The sequence below is a fragment of the Lolium perenne genome, chromosome 5, assembly GCF_019359855.2.
Source record: "Lolium perenne isolate Kyuss_39 chromosome 5, Kyuss_2.0, whole genome shotgun sequence".
NCBI classification, from domain to species: Eukaryota; Viridiplantae; Streptophyta; class Magnoliopsida; order Poales; family Poaceae; genus Lolium; species Lolium perenne.
In genome coordinates, this window is record NC_067248.2 from 238,342,758 (window position 1) to 238,352,640 (window position 9,883).

A 9,883-nucleotide genomic window follows, 5' to 3' on the forward strand; every position below is an offset into this window, starting at 1 on the left:
GCGTTCATGAGACTTGTTCCTCGTTCGACATGCAACTTTTATTGCATAAGAGGCTTTGCGGGTGTCTGTCTCTCCTACTATAGTGAAGATTCAATTTACTCTTCTATTGACAACACTAGTATCACCGTTGTGGTTCATGTTCGTAGGTAGATTAGATCTTACTCGAAAACCCTAAACCACGTAAAATATGCAAACCAAATTAGAGACGTCTAACTTGTTTTTGCAGGGTTTGGTGATGTGATATGGCCATAATGTGATGATGAATATGTATGAGATGATCATTATTGTATTGTGGCAACCGGCAGGAGCCTTATGGTTGTCTTTAAATTTCATGTTGAGTAGTATTTCAAAGTAGTTGTAATAGTTGCTACATGAGGTGAACAACCATGAAGACGGCGCCATGAACCTTGACGCTACGCCGACGATGATAGAGATCATGCCCGTTGATGATGGAGATCATGTCCGTGCTTTGGAGATGAAGATCGAAGGCGCAAAGACTAAAGGGCCATATCATATCACATATGAATTGCATGTGATGTTAATCCTTTATGCATCTTATTTTTCTTAGAACGCGACGGTAGCATTATAAGATGATCCCTCACATTAATATCAAGATAATAAAGTGTTCTCCCCTCGTATGCACCGTTGCATTGTTTGACGTTTTGAAGCATCTCGTGATGATCGGGTGTGATAAACTCAACATACAACGGGTGTAAGCCATGTTGCACACGCGGAATACTTGGGTTTGCTTGACGAGCCTAGCATGTACAGACATGGCCTCGGGACAACGGAAACCGAAAGGTTGAACACGAGTCATATGGATAATATGATCAACATGTTGATGTTCACCATTGAAGCTACATCATCTCACGTGATGATCGGTTTTGGTGTAGTGAATTTGGATCGTGTACCACTTAACAACTATGAGGGATATTGTATTAAGTGGGAGTTCATTAGTAATTAGATTAGAACATGAACTAATTATCATAAACATAGTCTGAGTAGTATTTTGAATTAATTTTGTAGTATTGGCATCCATTTTTCTACCATGCGCTAGTCTTGTTATTGAGATAGAAATACTGTTAAAATCTGACAAGAAATTTTACGGATTGGTACCGTATTGTTAAAAGAATCAAGAATTGATTAAGTCCTATTGCAAACTTTTAGTAAACCTCACATTATTGATTCAAAGAGCTATGGTTTCAATTAGTACCTAAAATTATCTTGTCTCCGTGAAACTTGAAGTTCAAATCAGTTTGAAAAGTAAGGAGCTGAAAATTTAGTTTTCAGAAATAATCAAGGTATGAGATATATGTGATATCTAAGACCTTATTGCAAGATGATAGAATATAAATTTGGTGAGACTACATAAACTCATAAGTTTTATGGGAATGTATGAAGTTTGAAGACGCCAGGCGTCACAATCCTCCAACTATTGGGGCACTAATAATATTCGCATATCCATGAAGTTATCATCCTTAGTATGCACCGTTGCTAAGACTCGTCGTTTCGAAGCATCACGTGATGATCGGGTGTGATAGATTCTACGTGTGCATACAACGGGTGCAAGCCAGATTTGCACATGCGAATACCAAGGTTAAACTTTATGAGCCTAGCATGTACAGACATGGTCTCAGAAAGTCATCATGATACAATGGATAAAATTATGAGTGAAATTGTTCATCATATTACAAAGTTACTAATAGTGAAATCTGAAACACTTGTCATATGATGATCAAACTTAAAGTAAGAACCTCAAGGTTATTGTTATTTGACCAACAAATCTAGAAGTTAATAATGTTAAAGTGTTTCTCTGAATAATGAGGAAAGCTAAAAGAGAAACTGCAAAAGATATTTTGGCAAAAAGAAAAGAAAAGACTAGAAGGTCTAGCTCAGGTGTATATAAATAATATACATGTTATGGTTGTATTCCTAGTTAAGTCACACTATGAAATTCTTGGGTATTAGTACTATATTGGTTGGTATGAAGTGTCATACAAAACAACGCAATACAAGAATACAATGGCCTAAATGACTGACAAGGAATATGATAGGAATGCACGTCTGGAACAAAAATAAAGTGTTATTATGTTCGTCGTTGGCATTCTATCTAGCCCTTAGAATTTATAATAAAGAACTTAATAATTGTTATTTTGCTCTGGTCAAATGAAAACAATGAGTTGTTCAAATTATGACATTACTCCATGTACGATGGATAAGTTATTATAAATCTTAATGGTGAAACACACATAGATAACACTGACGCTAAAATGCCATAAGGCAAACGATTTGAATTCCACGTATTTGTGGAACCGCCATTTAGGTCATGTTAGAAAGGAACGCATGAAGGAACTCCATGCAAATGGATTTTGGAGTCATTTGATTTTTTAATCATTTGGCGCTTGCAAATCTTTTCTAAAGAGAATGATTAAAATACCGTTCATAGGCCAAGAGTTGAACGGGCAACTAACTTAGTGAAAAATACATGATGATGTATGTGGTCCACTGGGCATAGTTGTGTGCGGGAGATTCTTCTACTTCATGAAAACTTTCAATAATGAATTGAGTATATATATGTGGATATATTCAATAAGGAAGAAGTTTGAAACATTTGAATAGATTCAAATAATTTTCAGCATGAAATGGAAATCATCGTAATAGAAAAGTCAAATATCTATGATTGGATCATGGTGGAAATATTTGAATTACGAGTTTTAGCGAACATCTAAGAGAGTTATGAAATTGTTCTACAACTCACATTTCTTGGAGTATCATAGTGATGATGAAGTATCCGAGAGATGTATCCAAACCTTGTTGGATTAATGATGAGATAAAATAAAATAAAGCCATTATATTTTTGTGGATTATGCTTTAGAGACTACCGCTTTTACACTAAATAGAGCATCATCATGATCCGTTGAAATGACACCATACAAGTTATGGCATGGGTATAAACCCTAATAGTCATTTCTTTAAATTTTGGTCTAAGAGTTTACAACCAAAAACGGATAAATGTCTTTGTTGGTTATCCCAAAGAATTGATTGGGAATTCTTTCCACTATGGAGACAAAAACAAAAGTGTTTGTCAATGTTGCTTATTTCCAAGAAATTGTTTTCTAGCGAAGTATTTAAGTGGGAGTACAATAGAACTTGATAAGGTTTATGAACCTGAGCATAATGATCAGAGTAGCGCAGCATCGGAATTGGTTCCGGAAGCGGCCAATACGATCATGGCTCCCATGACTACAAAGTGTTTTAGCCATGGAGATCGAAGTACATATTGAATCTTGTAGGTATGGTTTACTTTGTGATCAAATAAATGATTTGTGAACAAAAGATTGATTTTGAACAATGATAAACCAACTACAAACAAAGAAGTTATGATGAGCCCTGACTCCGTTAAAATGGCTATATGCCATGAAATCCAAGATAGATAAATACTTTTTGAAAGTAAATGGATCTATAAAATTGATGGACTTGGATGAAATATCCTTGAAGAAGCTTGACTTGTCGAAAAGTTGTTTACGACAAAGTTCAAAGAGTTGACTACGACAAGATTAGATCTTCCGTAGCAATGCTTAAAGTCTATATGGATTATTCTAGTAATCACTACATATTTCCTTTATGAGATGTGTTAGTAGGATGGCAAAATACATTACTTATCAGAAGTGTGTATTAAAGGTGTATACAAGATACAACCAAGAGTTTTGCTGGTCCGTGGAATACTAGATAGGTATACGAACTTCAAATTGGATGAAGTAAATATCATGGAGTTGGAATCTTCACCAGATGAAATAGTCAAAGAGTTTTTGATTTCATCAGAGACGATGAAGAGGCTTGCATTTGCAAGAAATTAAGTGGGAGCGCTAAGACATATTTATAATACTTTATGTAGGTGACATATAGTTGGTTATAAATGATGTAATTATATACTTGATTAAAAGGTTTCATTGAGAAATTAATTTCAATGAAAGGATATGGACTGAAACATATCTAGTGTCAAGATCTATGAAGATAGATTGAAACACAAAATAAGTTTAAGTCAAAGTACATAGAATGGATATTGAAATAGTTCAATATAGAAATATTAAGAAAATGTCTTGTCATGTGAAGTTTTAACAAGATTTGAATGTATCTGACACTCAATGAGTAAAAACACATGAGTGATTATAGATCACAAATAATATGTACACAATCAGATGTCATGTGCTCTTAAAAATGTTATGAGCATGTACCAGAATGATTCATGTGATGATCATTGAAAAACAGTAAGAATATTCTTGAGTACTTAAGAAGAACCAAGGATATATATATATAGTTTTGTATGGAGAAATGACAAACAAATTGCTGTAAGGTGTTGCACCAATATTTGTTTTGTCACATATGAAAATAAAATTTCAATCTCAAATTAGACTAAGTGTTGTTTAAAAGGTAGCACAATGAGCTAGAAGTTGTCTGTGCTAGATTTAGAAGAGTTCTAAATATTGTGACGGATTCTACAAACGAAAGGCAGAGTATGTCATTGTTTTGACAATGACTGAGGATGTTAAGTCAAGAAGTTCTTTGAGAACTTGGTGTAGTTCCGATAGTGTCAGAATTTTGAAGCTATATTGTATGTGACAATATTAGTGACTTATTTCAGACCGCGGAATTAAGGTTCCACCAGAAGATCAAACATATTTAATGCCAACTCATTTGGAAATGAGTGATGCGATGAGACGCAAATGAATTACAAAATACATACGGTTCTGAGCATGTCAGATCCGTTGACTAAAACCTCTCCCGTGAGCAAAACATGATAAAGCACCAAAAGGCCAAGGTGTTATATCTTTACAAATGTAAACTAGATTATTGACTCTAGTGCAAGTGGGAGACTGAAGGAGATATGCCCAAGAGGCAATAATAAAAGTGGTTATTATATATCTTTATGTTTATGATAAATGTTTATATATCATGCTATAATTGTATTAACCGAAACATTAGTACATGTGTGATATGTAGACAACAAAGAGTCCCTAGTATGCCTCTTAACTAGCTTGTTGATTAATGGATGATTAGTTTCATAATCATGAACATTGGATGTTATTAATAACAAGGTTATATCATTATATGAATGATGTAATGGACACACCCAATTAAGCATAGCATAAGATCACGTCATTGAGTTATTTGCTATAAGCTTTCGATACATAGTTACCTAGTCCTTATGACCATGAGATCATGTAAATCACTTATACTGGAAAGGTACTTTGATTACACCAAACGCCACTGCGTAAATGGGTGGTTATAAAGGTGGGATTAAGTATCCGGAAAGTATGAGTTGAGGCATATGGATCAACAGTGGGATTTGTCCATCCCGATGACGGATAGATATACTCTGGGCCCTCTCGGTGGAATGTCGTCTAATGTCTTGCAAGCATATGAATAAGTTCATAAGAGACCACATACCACGGTACGAGTAAAGAGTACTTGTCAGGAGACGAGGTTGAACAAGGTATAGTGTGATACCGATGATCAAACTTCGGACAAGTAAAATATCGCGTGACAAAGGGAATTGGTATCGTATGTGAATGGTTCATTCGATCATTGAAGTCATCGTTGAATATGTGGGAGCCATTATGGATCTCCAGATCCCGCTATTGGTTATTGGTCGGAGTGAGTACTCAACCATGTCCGCATAGTTCGCGAACCGTAGGGTGACACACTTAAGGTTTGATGTTGAAATGGTAGAACTTGAATATGGAATGGAGTTCAAATATTTGTTCGGAGTCCCGGATGAGATCCCGGACATCACGAGGAGTTCCGGAATGGTCCGGAGAATAAGATTCATATATAGGAAGTCATATTCCAAGTTTGGAAATGATCCGGTGCATTTATGGCAGGTTCTAGAAGGTTCTAGAAAAGTCCGGAAGAAATCACCATGGAAAGTAGAGTCCCGGAGGGACTCCACCTTGCATGGCCAGCCAACCCTAAAGGGGAGGAGTCCAAGGTGGACTCCCCAAGGGTGGCCGGCCAACCCCCCTCATGGAAGGGGGGAATCCTACCCCAAGTGGGATTCCCACCTTGGGTAGGTTTCCCTACACATGGAAGGTTTTTGGTTCGGGTCTTATTCGAAGACTTGTAGTCCAACACTTGGGGCTTCCACCTATATAATGAGGGGCATAGGAGAGGGGGCTGACCACCACAAGCCCATAGCTTGGCAGCACCCATAGGTGGCCGGCCACCCCCTCTCCCAAACCCTAGCCGCCCCCTCTCTCCTCCTCTTCTCCCGCACGCTTAGCGAAGCTCCGCCGGAGATCTTCACCGCCACCGCCACCACGCCGTCGTGCTGCCAGATTCAAGGAGGAGCTACTACTTCCGCTGCCCGCTGGAACGGGGAGAAGGACGTCGTCTTCATCAACACCGAACGTGTGACCGAGTACGGAGGTGCTGCCCGATTGTGGCACCGTGATCAAGATCTTCTACGCGCTTTTGCAAGCGGCAAGTGATCGTCTACCGCAGCAATAAGAGCCTACTCTTATAGGCTTTGAAAATCTTCAAGGGTTAGTCTTGATCATCCCCTCGTTGCTCCCGTCTTCTAGATTGCATCTTGGCTTGGATTGCGTTCTCGCGGTAGGAAATTTTTTGTTTTCTATGCAACGAATCCCTACACTACGGGGGTAGGGATTGCGAACCTTAAGACTATTCTCCTTTGCTTTGAGAATATGTCGGGGCTCAAAATCAACTTTGACAAGAGTGAAGTGGTGGTGACAGGGGTCACCCTGGAGCTTCAACACCGGATTGCGGGTTTGCTCAACTGCAAAAGGGGGAGTTCCCGATTAAGTATTTGGGCTTGCCTATTAGTGACAAGGCGCTTAGGGTAGCGGATTGGAACTTCTTGCCGGAGAAGATTGGGCACAGGGTTGACCCCTAGCAAGGACTGTTCCTCGCTTCGGCGGGTAGGCTTGAGCTGACCAACTCTTGCCTCTCCAGCCTCCCGCAGTTTGCTATGAGCCTCTACATGCTCTTTGATAGCACGCATAAGGCCATGGACAGACCGCGTTGCCGCTTCTTTTGGGAAGGAGTGGGCAACAAACGCAAGTACCACATGGTAGACTGGGCTACGGTGTGTAAACCTAAGGCATTTGGAGGATTGGGAATCCTCAACACCAAACTCATGAACATCGCCCTGATGCTCAAATGGATTTGGAAACTTTACCAGGATGCCGAGGGTCTCTGGGCAGACATCATACGTGCAAAGTACCTGAGGGGTCGGGACCTCTTTGATGGTACAGTCCCCACTAAAGGCTCCCAGTTCTGGAATTCCATCCAAAAAATAAAATGGTATTTCAAGTTGGGAGCCAAACATGGTGCGCGAAATGGGCGACGCACGAGGTTCTGGCTGGACTGGTGGACGGGCCGGGGGCCCTTCATGGCTAGGTTTCCCCGTCTCTTTAGCTGCTGTACTGATCCGCTGATATCAGTCGCTGATGCGGCACAACGGGAAGGGAACCCTGGGGAATGGGGAGTTGAGTTTCGGCGACCTTTTGGCACGGCTGAAGTGATTGAATGGGACAACCTTTGTCGGGAGGCCATGGGATGGCAGCCAGGGATTGAGGAGGACACGGTCTCCTGGTCCATCGACGCTTCAGGTTCCTTCACTGCCAATTCGGTCTATCTGGCACTGACACAGGGGGCGTCAGTTACCTGCTTCAAGGAGGCCTGGCGCACCAGGGTTCCTCCCAAGATCCGGGTCTTCTTGTGGCAACTAATCCGAGGACGCCTTCCCTCATGTGACCAGGTTGCTAAAAGACAAGTACCGTCGGATGGGAGATGTACGCTATGTCAGGAGGTGGAAGATTGCAATCACATCTTCTTCTCCTGTCCCATCGCCAGAATGATGTGGGCTGGAGTTAGGGAACTCCTCCACTGCGACTGGAACCCCGCCGGGCCAGGGGAGTTCATTGCAATCGCCCAAGGCCTTTACGGCCCGATGCGAAGGCAAGTTTGGTTTACGTTCGCAGCCCAGTGCTGGACCTTGTGGACTATCCGCAACAAGCTTACCATTGAAGGAAAGATGATCGGACACCCGGCTGATGTTTTTACCACGTGTTGATACATATGCAGTGCTGGAGGGTTCTGGTCAGACAGAGGGATCGAGCGATGCTGGACGCGGCGGTGGACGACGTCAGGAGACTCTACGCGAGACTGCGAGCTGAGTAGCGGAGGACCCAGGCTTTGGCTACACCATGGACTTTCCTAGTTATCTATCTATCTATCTTTGTGGTAGTGTATGTGTTGGCTGGACGTGCTCTGTTTCGCACCCTCGCATCTCTCCGTGACGTGGGTTGGGACTGACCTGTGAGCGTCTTAGGGCGAGTTATGTGTGTGTGCTATGTAAGACTATGTTGGATTGTTGCCTTGTGGGCTTTATTTATAAAGCCGGGCGGAGTAACCTTCTGTTTAAAAATGTTCGTCAGCTTTCCACGTAGACGTGGCCTCCCCAGTCCGATTAAAACTCTGCGGACTGCCTGGTCTCCTGTAGAAACCAGAAACTCCGAAACAAATTCCAAGGCCAAGGCCTCCGCCTCGGCTGTTAAACCTACCGCCGCCACGCGAGCCTAACCAGAGACGAGGTGCCTACACGTACCAATGGATCTCCCGGACGAGGTGCTCGACGACATCCTCTCGCGCGTCCCTCCGCGTCGCCTCGCCGCGTGCCGGCGCGTGTGCAGGAGCTGGCGCGACGTCATAGACGGCCGCGGGCTCGTGCTCGCGCACCTCGCGCCGGGCCCCGTGCAGGGCATCTTCGTCAGCTTCATCAGCAAGATGATGCACTGCTTCTTCTCCCGCGCCGCTGTCACCGAGGCTCCGCCGTCGATTGACGGATCGCTCCAGTTCGTGCCCACTATATCGGCAGACAAGCTTACCATAGGTACGCGCGTCTGGGACCACTGCAACGGCCTTCTCCTCTACCAAAACCAGGGGACCATGTACGTCTGCAACCCGGCGACGCAGCGATGGACGACGCTGCTGGCGAGCCCGCTGCACCTGGACGTGCCACGCTTCCGCGATCGCCTGCACCTCGTGTTCGACCCGACGGTGTCGCTGCACTACCGCGTCATGTTCTTCCCCGAGGTGCCTTGCAAGCCAACGCCGCCTCGCTATGATCTGCCTGGCAGCAAGAAATATCGCTACAACTCAACCTACATGGGCAGCCGCACTGACTACATTCAGAACCTGCCCCCGTCTCTAAGAGCAAGTTATGAACAAGAGGTGGAGACTGTGGGCTCCATGGAGTGGCCGCCGTACTCGTATGCCCTTCAGGTGTTCTCTTCAGAAACCGGCCTGTGGGAGGAGAGGTGCTTCCTCCGACAAGGCGATGCAGTGACCACAGTGTCTAAGATATGGTCTAAGCAAGGGCAACCAACTTGTGGCATAGCCCTTCGGGGCTACGCCGCCGTGTACTGGCAGGGAGCACTCTACCTCAATTGGCCGGGTGGATTCATCACGAGGTAAAAAAATGCGCTATGCATAGTTGCTGACTCTTTTCCTTCGTTGTCCTTGGTGTTTTAAGACTTGGTTAAACATTCTTTGGCACCTTCGCAGATTTTCATTGCTGGAGGGAAATTATACAGTGATCAAAACTCCAAGATTAGTAGATACGTCTTTTTGGGAACCAATGTCGTTTGCTGGATATAATACTATGCCCAATGTGTATTTGGCAAAATCCAAGCAGGGTATCTACTACACCGCGCTCCAGGGGTACCGACTTCAGATATGGGTATTGCACGCAGCATCCGACTCATGCAAAATACCGGAATGGGAGCTAAAGCATCAAGTTGACCTCAGACCCTCCTTTTCACAACACGACACACGACATTATGGCAGAGAAGTTATTGGC